The 15642-nt window shown below is 41.4% G+C and overlaps 1 long non-coding RNA gene across 1 annotated transcript in view; it reads right to left on the minus strand.

Annotated features, from left to right (window-relative positions):
* Positions 1-15616, minus strand: part of LOC122238756 — a 32945-nt gene extending 17329 nt beyond the window's left edge. Inside the window, exons 1-2 of the long non-coding RNA XR_006217890.1 lie at positions 15257-15616; positions 10011-10193 (exon numbers count right to left, since the gene is read on the minus strand). This is a non-coding gene — a long non-coding RNA (uncharacterized LOC122238756). The remainder of the gene's footprint in view (positions 1-10010; positions 10194-15256) is intronic.
* Positions 15617-15642: the final 26 nt, after the last annotated feature.

Consider the following 15642-nt stretch of genomic DNA (forward strand, 5'->3'; position numbering starts at 1 on the left):
AAGAGAAAGTCCAACCTGTGAAACTCTTCTGTGAAATTGCCCCAGCCCTTCCTTAGGAAGTTTCGTAGACCTGTACTGCCTGCTATGGTAGTCTTGGGGAGATGGAAAGGATTAGGAGACCAGGGAATAGAGGAGATGTCCTATCCCATCTCTTCCCAGATTCTGGAGGAGAGGGTACAAAAACTCTAGGTAATGACAGTGAACAAGGCCAGCAGGTGACCTGAGGCATCGCCAAAGATGGTGGGAAAGACACACGGCACTAGACAGAATAAAGGCAAGAGGCAGCCCACCCAGCGGCTGAGAGAGTCTGCTAGTTGGTTTGGGTTTGAGTAAGCACACCGTAATTTACTGATCCAAAATGAGTTATCCTCTTTATGACTCAGCTTCCTCATCTATGAAATGGGGCTAGATATCTGAAGACTTAAGGCAAGTGTGAGTGTTAAGTAACAAAATGTGTAAAAAGCTTAGAATGGTGCCAGGCATATTGCGAGTGCTCAATAAATGTGTGCCCCAATGATGACAGCAGTGGGTTTCAAAGTGACTTCAGGCCTGCGTGGCTCCCGACACTGGCCACCTCCTCGCCCACTCCCATCCCCACCAATGCTGTTTCTCAAACTCACCAGGGTTCTTCTGGCATCAAGGGGTTCACATTAGTAGCCTCCTGTGCCTCCAACGCCCCTTCCCAGATGCCTGCATGGCTCACGCCCTCACCTCTCCAGGGCTTGCTCATATGGCACCTTCCTGGTCAGGGATCTTCCTGACTACCAACAACTCCCCCCGCTCTCCCTTCTCTGCTCTATTTTTCTCCATGACACATCTCACCATATCTTATCCATCATATTTTTCCTGTATCTCCTCCCCACCCTACATCCTCCCACTCACTAGATTGTAAGGTCTGTGAGAGCAGATGTTTTTGTTTTGTCTACTGATGTATCCCAGAGCAGTACTGGCATACCATAGGTGCTCAATAAATTCTCCTTGAATCAGTGAGTGAATATTTCCTAGTATATCCATTCTCCAATTTAGGCACATTTATACACATATATTACTTCCAATTCTTGCTAGTACAATATTGCAGTGAATATTGTATGTGAGTGTATCTAGAAGCAGAACTACTGGATCATGAGTTAAGAACAACGTTAATTTTCTAGATATATTTTCAATCAACTCTCCAAAGTGGTACTTATCATATTCCCATATGCACTGTGAGACTCCTGCTTCATATTTTTTTTTTAATTTGAGAGAGAGAGAGTGAGAGGGCATGAACAGGGGAGAGGCCCGGGGGTGGGGATGGGGAGAGAGAGAGAGAGAGAGAGAGAGAGAGAGAGAATATCTTAAGCAGGCTCCACACTTAGTGCAGAGCCCAAAGTGAGGCTTGATCCTATGACCCTGGGATCGTGACCTGAGCCAAAATCAAGAGTCAAAAGCTCAACCGACTGAGCCACCCAGATGCCCCAATCCTTTTTCACATTTTTGATGGCACTTGATATTGTCAGACTTTTTTAGTTTTTGCAAGTCTGAGTATTCAATGGTATCTTATTTTCATTTTCATTTTCATTTACCTGATTATTGGCCAATTTGAACATCATGTATTTGTTGATCATTTTGATCTTCTCCTTTGTGAATTACCTGTTCATGTCTTTTGTCCACATTTTTTATATATTCTATATATATATATTCTTTTTATATCTTCTCTCTCTCTCTCTCTCTCTATATATATATATATATACATAATACACCAATCTTTTGTTAATTATATGTGTAGCATGTAACTTCTTCAGTCTCTCGTTTTTTTAACTTTTTAAAAGTGATTTTTGATGCACAGAAGTTGGAACTCCATTGCTAAACAAAGACTGTCCCATGTTAATAATTTCTTAAAGGTGTTTAGAATTTTTCTTACATACATATAGATTTAAAAATACATTTTAGAACAAATCAGGAGACTATAGATGCTGGAGAGGATGTGGAGAAACGGGAACCCTCTTGCACTGTTGGTGGGAATGCAAATTGGTGCAGCCGCTCTGGAAAGCAGTGTGGAGGTTCCTCAGAAAATTAAAAATAGACCTACCCTGTGACCCAGCAATAGCACTGCTAGGAATTTATCCAAGGGATACAGGAGTACTGATGCATAGGGGCACTTGTACCCCAATGTTTATAGCAGCACTCTCAACAATAGCCAAATTATGGAAAGAGCCTAAATGTCCATCAACTGATGAATGGATAAAGAAATTGTGGTTTATATACACAATGGAATACTACGTGGCAATGAGAAAGAATGAAATACGGCCCTTTGTAGCAACGTGGATGGAACTGGAGAGTGTGATGCTAAGTGAAACAAGCCATACAGAGAAAGACAGATACCATATGGTTTCACTCTTATGTGGATCCTGAGAAACTTAACAGAAACCCATGGGGGAGGGGAAGGGAAAAAAAAAAAAGAGGTTAGAGTGGGAGAGAGCCAAAGCATAAGAGACTCTTAAAAACTGAGAACAAACTGAAGGTTGATGGGGGGTGGGAGGGAGGGGAGGGTGGGTGATGGGTATTGAGGAGGGCACCTTTTGGGATGAGCACTGGGTGTTGTATGGAAACCAATTTGACAATAAATTTCATATATTAAAAAAAAAATAAAAAAAATAAAAAATAAAATAAAAAATAAAAATACATTTTAGAAAAAAAATTTCCATAGGCATCCATTTTTTTGGTAAGATCTATTACCATCTTATAGAATACCAGTGTTCCATGGACAGATTTGGGGAATGCTTCTCTAAGAAATAGGGACAGCCAGGAGGCTTTTGAGCAAGGTAGCGATGTGATGGGAACAGAGTACAGGAACAGAGAACACTACTTACTATTTTCTTTTTGTTCTATGTGGGCAAGTTTGCCTCTGCCATCTTGACTTTACAGAGTTGTTCAAAAAATCTCAACTGATTTACACAATGGCTAAATTTATCATTCCATCTGAAGTTCTTGTTTTATCAAAACATTTGGCTAGGCTGACATCACCCTGCATGCCAAGGAGCTTAACAGGGTCTGGGTAACTTCTTTTCTAAAATACTTAATGGGAAATCTATATGCCTAACTTTGTATATGAAAGGTTTAATGTAGCTGTTAATATTCCGGCTATGCTGAAATTTTAATTATTTTTAAATATTTATTTATTATTGAGATACAGAGAGAGGCTGAGCATGAGCAGGGGAGGGCCAGAGAGAGAGGGAGACACAGAATCTGAAGCAGGTTCCAGGCTCTGAGCTGTCAGCACAGAGCTCCACCTGGGGCTCGAACTCACAAACTGTGAGATCATGACGTGAGCCGAAGTCGGACGCTTAACCAACTGAGCCACCCAGGCACCCCAACTAAAATTTTTAACATTCTGGAATTGGGGTCATTTTAGTTAACCTAAATGCCTGATGATTATCAACTGATCATTAAATGCCTAAAGTCCAGTGTGACAGAGGAGACTTTGAGCCCAAATCTTCTTTCCTCAGATTGTCAAGGAAACATTCTAGAGTCCTTATCAACTTCTATCCTTTAAAGATAGAAATGGTATGAAGCTACTTCTTGTAACTCAATTCTCATCCCCTTCCTTCTCACTCAGTTACAGTCTCAGGTAAACAACATTGATAATTTAAATGATGTTTAATTTCCTCATTGTGTCCCACCTTCTATTCTTTTGACTTCTATTCATCTTCATTCAATTCTAAATTCTAGATTAAAGGAGTTAAGAGTAAAGTTGTTTAGGCATTGTTAGTTGAATGATAAATATAATTCATTCAAAGCAACAAAAAATATACTATTAAAATATCAACCAATTTAACTTAGAGACTATTACCTTTTCAAATATCATAATTATTGATGTTTTAATGAGAAGAATTATTAAATAATTTCTAAGTCAGCCAAACAAGACAATAATATGACAATCCCTAAGGGCAAGAGATAAAACTAAAGGCATATTTTTAAGGCAACCAACTTAAATGTTTATGGTCCCATGTGTATATAAGAGAAAAATAATTTGGGGCACCTGGGTGGCTCAGTTGGTTAAGCATCCGACTTTGGCTCAGGTCATGATCTCACGGTTTTGTGGGTTCGAGCCCTGCATCGGGCTTGGTGCTGACAGCTCCAAGCCTGGAGCCTGCTTCAGATTCTGTGTTTCCTTCTCTCTCTGTGCCTCCCCTGCTCACGCTCTGTCTCTCTCTGTCTCTCAAAAGTAAATAATAAAAAAAAAGTTAAAAGAAAATTAAAAAAAAAGAAAACGAATTTAATGATAAAGTAATGAACAGACAGGAGCAATGGTTAGGTTTGTTTCACTATAAAGTACTTGTTTTAAATATTTCGTCACCATCTTGTAAACCTCTCTCTTTTATGTGACAAAATAGCATCAATCAGGGGCACCTGGCTGACTCCGTTGGTAGAGCCTTCGACTCCTGATCTCAGGGTCATGGGTCTGAGCCTCACATTGGACATAGAGATTACTTTTAAAAACCAGCATCAATCATTTTTCTCTGCTGATAGATTTAACTACTAAGAGATTCTTCTAAAAAAATTTTTTTAATGTTTATTTTTGAGATAGAGAAAGAGAAAGAGTGCAAGTGGTTGGGGGTGGGAGGGGGGACAGAGAGAAAGGGAGACACAGAACCTGAAGCAGGCCTCAGGCTCTGAGCTGTCAGCACAGAGCCCAACACAGGGCTTGAACTCATGAGCCGTGAGATCATGACCTGAGTCGAAGTCTGACGCTTAACCAACTGAGCCACCCAGGCGCCCCAAGAGATTCTTTATATATCATAAAAAGATCCAAAGTGTAAAGTTAATTTTAATACTACAGCACGTCCTATTCCAGACACTTGTCTGGATCTTTGAATTTCTCTTCATCATGTCCTAATATATGATCTCTCTCTCTGTCTCTCTCTCTCTCCCTCTCTCACCCCATCTAACAATTTCGCCTCACTCTTTGTGAGCATAGATTGGAAGAATAGTAAGGGCGCTCCTACACCCCGGAGAGAGTTTAAGTGATAACTGGAAGGGATGGGGAAGTCTTTGTGAACAACATATGGAAGTTCTTAGATGTGGGGTATAGTCCAAATAGCATTGCCTTGAAAAAAATCTCCCACTGAAAATTGAAAAATTTAATAATCTTAAAAGTCTGCTGAGTTACAGACAGGGCTCAAAATCATTTCTCTTTCTTCAGACCATACTAAGTAGTGAGTCAACATTAAAAAGTAGGGGGAAAAAGCTAAAAATATTTAATATGAAAAAGCTACATTTTTTCTTTTTCTATAGTGTCCTCTTCCAGTGACAAACTGAAACAGTAACATTTATCAGTCTGGTTACAGAACACATTTGTAAGCGACACCAAGATTTGGGAAGAGCAAAGTATGGTCAAGGGGAGAAATTCAAGGTTTTACAAGAAAAGGTGTAACTAAAATATTAGAGAAGTGTACAGAAAAAAAAAGAATAATAAAATTTTTGGCAGTTGTGACCGACACGAGGTGACAAATATAAAGATGCTACTGACTAAAAGAAACAGATCTGGGACTCGTAAATAGATTTCATTGTTTCAAAAAGCTGTGCTACATTAATGGCATTACAGCTTAAAAGACCTACCGGATGATCCTCTTTCTCAGAGTAGGTAAAATAAATCCCGAGCCATCATGCTTGTTATTTGAGGAAAACAACAAGATCCTGTTTACCTTCTTTCGGTCTAGTGTAGATTTCTCTCCTACCTGGTCTGAAGCTCACACGATTAGAACCACGCCTTTAGGTTACATAATGCATATAGGGCACTGGCCCAGAGGATACGATTGCACCCAGTGATGGTGAAAGGCTCTCCTTAGCATGGATTCTCTTGTCAGATCACGCGGTCATGGATGGATGGATTCCTGTCTGCCCTCCCTTCTGCTGAGTGCCTGTTTCTTTCAGGCAGTAACTTAGACTCTGGGTATTGGAAAAATGAGTGGGATACGGTCTTTTTCCTTTAGGACCTCCTTGTTTGACAGAAGACACTAATAGGAAGACAAATACGATGCAACATGATATATTTTTGACTACAATTGACAAAGGTTGAAAAGAGTAATATCCACCATTAGCTAGAACATAAGGAAACAGCACAGAAACACCATTTCTAGAAGCTCAAATTGGTAACAGGTTTTCTGGAGGACACTGTGGCACTATGTACGAAAAACCTTAAACAGCAATAACAAGTCAATAGAGTTCACCTCAACAGATCCTCTGAGCTCAGGATTTATCCTAAGGAAGTCATCAGACAAGTTTGTAAAGATGTTTGCACAAATATATATATTGAAGCATTTATGAATAGTGAATATACTATAGTGTCCAATAACAGGTGATTGGTTAAATGAATTTTGCCACATCCATACAATAGCGTATTATCACCATTAAGAGAGCTACAGATTTATGCAGTGAGTAAGAGATATGCTTTTGATATATGTTTGAGTGAAGGGTAGATTACAAAGCATAATACAGATGTGATGAAAATGACACTTAACCCCTGTGGCCTTCCTCTGCAAAATCTGTCACGCCAGTCTAATCATGAGAAAAAAAATCATACAACGTCGAATAGTGAGTCATCTTATAGTATCTCTGACTAGTACTTCAGAACTGTCAAGGTCATCAGAGCAAGGAAGTCTGAGAAACTGTCAGAACCAAGAGGAGTCTAAGGTGACACAAAAGAAAAATGTAATATGATATCCTGGATGGGATCCTGCAACAAAAAAGGACACTAGGTAAAAACTAAGGCTATCTGAAATCTGTGAACTTTAGTTAAAATAAATGTATCAATATCGGCTCAACAATTACAACAAATGTATCACACTAATGTAACATGTGAATAATTTGTTCCTTACCCTTAGGCCCGAGGACAGAAACCATTTTGTTTGGTCATGTAAGTTGTACCTCTGGCTGTCTGTCTCACAGTAGCTTCATTTTTTATGCCAGCTCAGTCTCCCCTTTCCCCCTTCTACTCCCCAGGCTGCCAAAGCATTCTGTTCATTTCTCTGTCACCACATGTAAAATGGGGCACCGTAATCACCTGTTTACAAGCCCGCATTTCCAGGTAGGATGAGTTCCTGTAGACTCTGTCCCCTACCCCACATTATATTCCAAAGAGGTAGAAAATCCCTACCAAATATTTAGTGAATGAACAGTTACATTTTCTCAGGACAAAAAGAAAACAAAAACCATGAGAGGTTACAATTCCTGGTAGATATGTTTCCATAAGGAGAAAAAGAAGAAATTCTAAGAACTGAATGATCAGAAGGAATAAACAGGATCAAAGGGGAGACAGACCAGAAGCTCTGCAGGAGGCTGGAAGGCCGGGGAGGTGGGGGCTGGGGGGGAGGGGCCTCAAGGCATGTTACTTAACAGTTTTGACTAGAAAATTGGGCAGCTATCATCAATTAACTCTTGATATCCTACTATATTCAGAAAGTGGTAGTTCTGTATATGTCAATATGAAACAAAATGTAAGATACATTGTTAAGTGAACAATGTGCCTATGCTAAGGGTGTAGGGGAAACATGTCTGTATACACACATGTACACATATATCCATACACTTATACATGCATGAGATGAAACCAATAACACGGGTTGTCTCTGAAGAGGAGAGTTCTTTTCATTATAAAATTTTTACTACCTTTTACTTTAAGACCACTTACGTACGTTAATCTACTCAAAATTTGTTTTTAAAGAGATCCATAAAGTGGTATTTTAGAATACATTTCTAAAATTAACTATTAAAAAAGGAAGCCATTTACATACAAAGAAAAAAGGTCTGGAATGATATGTACCAAAATGTGAATGCTACACATTCTGTATATATTTTTTCTTTTCTCCTTTGCTAGTCTTTCCTGTTTCCGTTTTCTAATTTTGCTGGTTCCTCCTTTTTCCCAGGGTTCAGTCCTTGGTAGTTTTCTCTGTCTGTGTTATTTTGGTGATCTCATGGAATCTCATGGTTTTAAATACCAATAATATGCTGGACAAATTTATATTTGCAGGCAAGATCTGGGCTCCAGGCTTAAATATATGACTGTCTATTCAATGTCTTCAGTTGGACATCTAAATACCAGCAAGTCAAATATGACACAACCAAAAGCGAACTTCCTGCCCCCTCCCACACACTTCAACATATAAGTCTTCCCATCTTAGTCTATGGAAAATCTTTCTTGCAGTTGCTCTGGCCAAAAACTTGAGGGGTGCCAGGGTGGCTCAGTTAAGCATCTGACCTCAGCTCAGGTCATGATCTCCCAGTGCGTGAGTTTGGGCCCTGCGTCGGGCTCTGTGCTGACAGCTCAGAGCCTGGAGCCTGCTTCGGATTCTGTGTCTCCCTCTCTCTCTGTTTCACACACCAGGCATGCTCCCATCTCACACAGTGGTGCTGGTCCTTCCTCTGCTCTGACCCCAGATAGTCTGAAGATTCAGTTCCTCCCTTCTTTCAAGTCTCTGCTCAAACCTCACCTGCCTTCCTAGAACGCCGTGTCTATAACCCACCCACAGCCCTTTCCCAGCTCAATCTTTTCCCCTAAGAGTCATCCCTTTCTATTCTATAACAATGATTTGGTTAATTCATGCATAATTGGCCATGCTCACATTTGAATACAAGCTCCATGAGAACAGGGATTTTTGTCTGTATTGTTCACTTAATCTAGGAAATACGTGGCATAGAGTAGATACTCAGTAAATGCATAGCGAATGAACAAGCTCGCATTACCTGTGATGTGAAGAACAATTTTTAGGGGCTTCTGGGTGGCTGCGTCGGTTAAGCGTCCGACTCTTAATTTGGCTTAGGTTATGATCTCACGATCTCATAGTCGTGAGGCTGAGCCCTGCACTGGCTCTGTGCTGAGCCAGGAGCCTGCCTGAGATTCTCTCTCTCCCTCTGTCCCTCCCCTGACTGTGCACGCTCTCTCTCTCTCTCTCTCAAAAAAAAAAAAAAAAAAAATTATTTTAAAAAAATGTTTAAAAATTTTTCTTTTATTAGGAAAATTTATTGTTTATTTTTAGGAGAGAGAGAGCAGGAGAGAGGCAGAGAGAGAGGGAGATGAAGCATTTGAGGCGGGCTCTGTGCTCACAGCAGAAAGCCCGATGCGGGACTCCAACTCACAAACCATGAGATCATGATGCTTAACTGACTGAGCCACCCAGGCACCGCCCCCCCCCCAAATAATAATTTTAAAATAAAACTCACTATAATGAATGAATGCTACGAGTGTATGCTTAATCATTTCAAAGCTTTTTTGAATGTATATAAATATATTTTCCTTTCAGAAACCTTTCCATTTTTGTTACCTTAGGAAAATATATTTCTAGGTTTTACTTATTTTTTTTCCTATTTATGAAGACTGAAGTAGCAAAATGCTTTTTAAAGTTTTCACTCTGGAAGAACACGGTAAACCATTTTATTTCAGTGATCTCCTTTTCTACCGCAGGCAGCGCAGCAGAGGCTGGGCTACACGACAGGGGTGCCCATCTCCACCACCGTGTTAGCCTCTCCGAGCCTCCTTCTCCACATCTGGAAAATGGGAAAGATCCCTCATACCGTCGTGAAGATTTAGCGGGACCAGAACAAGTATTTGCCAGGTGCCTTCATCGCCAAACGGGTGGTATCATCTCCGTTTTCACAGCTTAGGCAACAGGCGCCCAAGGTTGGGGAACTAGTTAGTAGGAGGGTCAGAAGCTTGTTCCCTACACAGGACATTCAGGGCTCTTGCCCTCTACCCTCACCGCCTCTACTCTCTTTGAAGGAGGGTAAAGGGTAGGCAAAGCATCTAACGGCGGCCAGTTGGGAACTGAAGTCTGTGCCTTCAGCCCGTGAGAGGTCACAGCCCCGAGCAGGGGCCTCCGATGAGTCCACCACTGCCACAACTGGGGCACAAGACCCCCCTCAGGCAATCATAGCTCTAAGCGAGTGAGAGAGAATTAACAGGGACACAGGGCACTATCCCTCCTACTTCTCCTTTCTTATTCATGGAAATAATCACGCAAAGTTAAATCCCCCACCTTTTTATTCTTCTTTCCAGGTCTCAGCTCAATAACTGATGTCCACCCCAGAAACCTCTTTCTCATGCTGTACAAACAGGGCACACTGTCTTCTTTCATCCACTTCCACCTCTCATGAACTCTTAGCCAGGTACCTCAGGTAAATCCTTCTCCTTTTCTGACATCCTTCGGTCCATCTGCAAACTCCAAAATAACACCATTGTGGTTGGTAGGCACCAAAGTGGCATTCATGCTACACCGAAATTGAGCAAAAAACCAGTCATTCACTTTGAACTGTTCTAGGCTCAATGAATTATACGGTGCACTATCCCAGACAGTGATCAGATAGAGGTCACCTTCAAAATCTTCTCAGACAAGTCCCTTACCCGTTTCTTTCTTTCTTTTTTTTCTGAAAGAGAGAGAGACAGAGAGACAGAGAGAGCAAGTGCACCAGGGAGGGACAGAGGGAGAGGGAGGGAGGGAACCCTAAGCAGGCTCCACGCTATACGTGGAGCCCAACGCAGGGCTCGATCCCACCGTGAGAACGTGACCTGAGCCAAACTCAAGAGTCGGGTGCTTAACCAACTGAACCATCCAGGTGTCCCCCTTACGTCTTTATTTTAAATTAATGTAACTATGGTGAACAGTGCTTAAGGAAGCCATAGGCCAGCTCAGATCCCAGTTCTACTATTTAGTAGCTGTGTGGCTTTGAGCAGCTATTTATCCTTTGCCCCAGGTTCCTCATCCGTGAAGTGGGATCATAATGGAATCTGTGTCCTAGAGTTACTAGCAGGATTAAATGAGCTAATTCATCTAAAGCCCTTAGAATGGCTTCTGGCCCAGAGTCAGAGAAAAATAAACATAGGTCATTGAATTTCATCAAATATGAATATTTAATATTTGAAAAACGTTTCTATTTCTTGATCTTTTTTCTATGTTTTTATTTTACTTTTGAGAGACAGACAGGGTGTGAGCTGGGGAGGGGCAGAGAGAGAGGGAGACACAGAATCCAAAGCCGGCTCCAGGCTACAAGCTGTCGGCAAGAGCCTGATGCAGGGCTAGAACTCACAGAGCGTGAGACCATGACCTGAAACGAAGTCAGTTGCCTGACTGAGAGTCATCCAGGTGCCCCTCTATTTCTTGATCTTGAAATTTTTTTAATGTTTTATTTATTTTTGAGACAGAGAGAGACAGAGCATGAGCAGGGGAGGGGCAGAGAGAGAGGGAGATACAGACTCCGAAGCAGGCTCCAGGCTCTGAGCTGTCAGCACAGAGCCCCGCGCGGGACTCAAACCCACAAACCGTGAAATCATGACCTGAGCCGAAGTCAGACGCTTAACCCACTGAGCCACCCAGGTGCCCCATATTTCTTGATCTTTAAAATACTTTTATTACAGGAGCACCTAGGTGGCTCAGTCAATTGAGCGTCTGACTCCTGATTTCAGCTCAGGTCATGACTCTGGGGTTGTGGGATCAAGCCCAAGTTGGGCTCCACGATGAGCAGGTAGCCTTCTTAACATTCTCTCTCTCTCTCCCCCTGCCTTTCCCCCACTTTCACGTGCACATGTGTACTCTCTGTCTCTAAAATAAAAATAAAAAAAAAACTTTTATTACTTTAAACTTGAAAGAAAACTTAACTACAAATGGTGTTTCAGTCATATAATTGATTAAATATACTCTTATTAGGTAATCTGAAGATCTTATATTCACAATAATGTTCCTGTGGAAAGCTTATTTTGAATTCAGAAATATTGGCAAATGAAATTTTGAAGTGCATTTTATCTAGAAGATAGGGAATGCTTACGTTAAAAATGCAAATGTACATGAAACTATGACATAGGATTTAATTTATCAGAAAATTCTTTACTTTTTTGAAATAGGATTTATTTCATAAACAATCCTTCTATTTCTATTGCCATAGCTGGTATACCTCAGGCACCTGTGAAAAGTGTAAGTCAGGGGCGCCTGGGTGGCTCAGTCGGTTAAGCGTCTGACTTCAGCTCAGGTCACGATCTCACCATCCGTGAGTTCGAGCCCCGCGTCGGGCTCTGGGCTGATGGCTCGGAGCCTGGAGCCTGCTTCCGATTCTGTGTCTCCCTCTCTCTCTGCCCCTCCCCCGTTCATGCTCTGTCTCTCTCTGTCTCAAAAATAAATAAAATGTTAAAAAAAAAAAAAAAAGAAAAAAGAAAAGTGTAAGTCAGAGGTGAAGGGATCCAGGATCTCCTTGCTTATTCACAGTGCTTGGCTTTTACAACCAGGCTCGTGAATGCTAGAAAACACTGTGTTTGTATAAAATAACCTCTTTAGACTATACCATCTGCACTTGCCTGAGGGGTCCGTTTCCTGAAAATAATTTACTCAGCTATAGAACTCTGATCTGTACCGGTAACTACAATGAGCAGAAGGTTGCACTTGCAGTGAGGAAGCTGATCCTACGAGCTACTTCCTTTCCATCTCTCCAAATAAGGCAACACCACTGCGTCTGCAGACCTGGTGAAGTTCTGCTTCTTTTGGAATTAACAGCAACAGAATACATGTTGGTAAAACCGCCAGATTTAGCAAAGGAAAACTCGATGACCAGCTGAAGGTGATTTTCAGATACATGAGGAGTATTTTTTTAGTATAAATGTGTCCCAAATATTGCATGGGACTTATACAAATAAAGCATTCTTTGTGTTTCTGAAATTCACATTCATCCAACCATCCTGCATTTAATCTGGTCATGCTATTCGTTGGGAGATTATTTATTTCTAGACATTACTGCTCACTCACTTTCTCTCTCCCTCTCCCTCCCCCCCACACATGCACCATGCACGCATGCAACTTCATAATTTGAAGGAATGCATGTGTTTTGTAAACAACTACCCTAATTTGTATTTATTATCAAGGTTTTGGAAACTGCTTTCGTTTGTGTTGAAATTAGAGGAAAAATCCATAACCTCACGTAATTATATTTTATTACTTCTTTGGATCTGTACAATTACAGAAATAAACTAAGAATTCAGTTTTTATTCTAACTCATTTATGTTCTCAAAGTTAAATGGAATCTGGTCTCAGAACAATTTAATATGAGATAATACTGCCACCTGGAGACCAGAGGCAGGTATGACTAAGAATCAATCTAAATTCTAATTCTTGAATAAGTAATCTGAGTTATGGTGACACTTGATTTAATAATGCCATCTGCCACTTGCCATCATATGGGTCTAATTTTTTCCTCATTTATTCATTAATTGAATGTAAATTTTCTAATTTTCTATTGTATGCCAGACACTACGCTAAACTTTGGGGATATAAAGATGTATAAAACCTAGATCCTTTCATGAGTAGCTAACAGATTGGTAGGAGAGACCAGCATGTTACCAGCTGTCATCCCATGTACCCCTACCCTTTAAGAGTGTCGCAAAATGGAATATAATACTTGTCTTCATGTAGTGGGAAACTCCTCTCTTTCCAAGATTACAGCATAGACTGTGGTTTATAATTTTCCATTCACCTTGGACTCTAAGCTCCTCCTTCACCTGACATAGTGCTGTTTATACATCATGTTACTGTTACACACACGTTGCTCTTATTCTCCGTAAATCTCCCAAAGATGCAGAACACAATGCTTTTCCTTGATTTTCATAATGTTCATACAAAGCTTTGATCCTGTAGAGAATTTATCTTGAAGTTTGGAAGCATGGAAGACGTGTGTGTGTGTGTGTGTGTGTGTGTGTGTGTACTTAGAACACTACCATTTACAAAGTGAACAACAGACCTCATTGATCTTTTTAAAGTCTTCTCCCTCCCACCCCTTTGACTCTCCTTTCTCACTCTGCTCCCTTCTTTGCTGTCCTTTTCTTCAACATTTCCCAACCCCTACCTTCTACTACAGTGAGCAATTCTTCCCAGCTTATTATATAGAACAATTCAACTTTCTCAATTTCATATCCCCAAACTCAGCCTCCTGGCCACCCGTGCATATCCAACACTCCTTGCTCCATTATGACACACAATGGGCCATCTTCTTAGAGTATCATCTCCCCTTTTCTCCCTATACAAGATTTATTTCCCCTTGACAGCTCTTAAAAAGCAGAGTGGTAGCAGTTTAGGTTTTAAATAACATCTTAAAATTTCCTTGTTGGTTATTATGTGTTATGAGGGCCTCTTCTACTCTTCCCTTCCTCCCTACCTTGCTGCCCCCCTCCCTCCCTTCTACTCTCTCTGCTATACTGTAAGCTATCCCTACAAGTATTTACTAGTCTTGTGGTACTCTTTGGTGATACTGCTCAAATTAAATTAAAATTCAACAAAGGAGAGAAAACTGATGGAAGGGTTGTTACACAGTATTGCTAATTTTCTGATAAATGGTATACTTTGCTTTCTGGTTAAGCCTATAACACAAGCCTTCTTCTAAAGCTGGAGTGTTCCTACAACAAGAACTTGGAGAAAAGATATTGGAAAGATGAATTGTCCTCTTGCTGATATCTCGCTGACGACCGGGATATCTTGCTGATATCTTGCTGACAACCGACTGAGTGGCTCAGTTGGTTAAGCGGCCGACTTCGGTTCAGGTCATGATCTCACGGTTTGTGAGTTTGAGCCCCGTGTAGGGCTCTGTGTTGACAGCTCAGAGCCCGGAGCCTGCTTTGGATTCTGTGCCTCCCTGCCTGTCTGCCCTTCCCCTGCTCATACTCTGTCTCTCAAAAATGAATAAACGTTTAAAAAAGTTTTCCGATTTCTTAAAAATGGAGGGCGTGATGGCGGAAGGGCATCCCAAATTAGAATACGTGGGTTCTACTTTGTTCTGCCTCTCTAGCATTGATGTATTTATATCAATCTCTAGATACGGCTTCCTCATTAACAAATTCAGGAGAAATATGTGGTACTATCCATTGCCTCTTCAATCTAAAGATCTACAAACCTAAAACCTCCCTACACGGGAAAGGACATCCAGACGAGGGAATGAAACCTGGATCTCGCCCCTCATTTAGGATAGTTCTGTCCCTCACAATACACAATTCCTTCTCCAGAAGAAATATATATAGTGATAGAACTGTTTTGGTGACGAGAAACGTGCATTTATTAGCTTTTTTGAGTGTCAAAGTCCTCACATCTAAAAAGAGGGCACCACCTACCTCATGGAATTGTAGTGAGGATGGGACATAACGCCTGTACAGGGTCTGAACAGAGTAGTTATTAACAGAAATAGAATCTCATTTAGGGGCTTGGCATAGTGTCATTAAACAGAATCACGGTTTTTCATGGCGCCTTCCAAACTTTACCTTGAGAAGTCTCCGCGAGGTAGTTGATTCAGTTGCTATGACGACACTCCGGTTCCGCCTCCGCTCTTCCTCGAATGGCATGCTGGGAATTGTAGTGCGTGGGAGCCGACGTTGAGCCAGGGGGCGGGACAGCTTCCGCGAAGCGCACTGCGTCTCCCGTGCCTGCTTCCACTGCCAAGCCTATTCCTCAGTGCTTGTGGGCCACAGAACCCAAAATAAAAGTCCAACTATGGGTCTTTGTTTCCACGTCCGCCTAAAATACAGCTGAGAGCAGGACAGTAGAAGCAATGCGGTGCCAAAGGCGGAGACGGGAGCCGTACTGGAGTGGCAGGAAGAGGCGAGGCTCCCGCCGGGATGGGGGTGGGGGGGGCGGGAAAGGGCGGGCA

The sequence above is a fragment of the Panthera tigris genome, chromosome B2 (assembly GCF_018350195.1).
Source record: "Panthera tigris isolate Pti1 chromosome B2, P.tigris_Pti1_mat1.1, whole genome shotgun sequence".
Classification (NCBI taxonomy): Eukaryota; Metazoa; Chordata; class Mammalia; order Carnivora; family Felidae; genus Panthera; species Panthera tigris.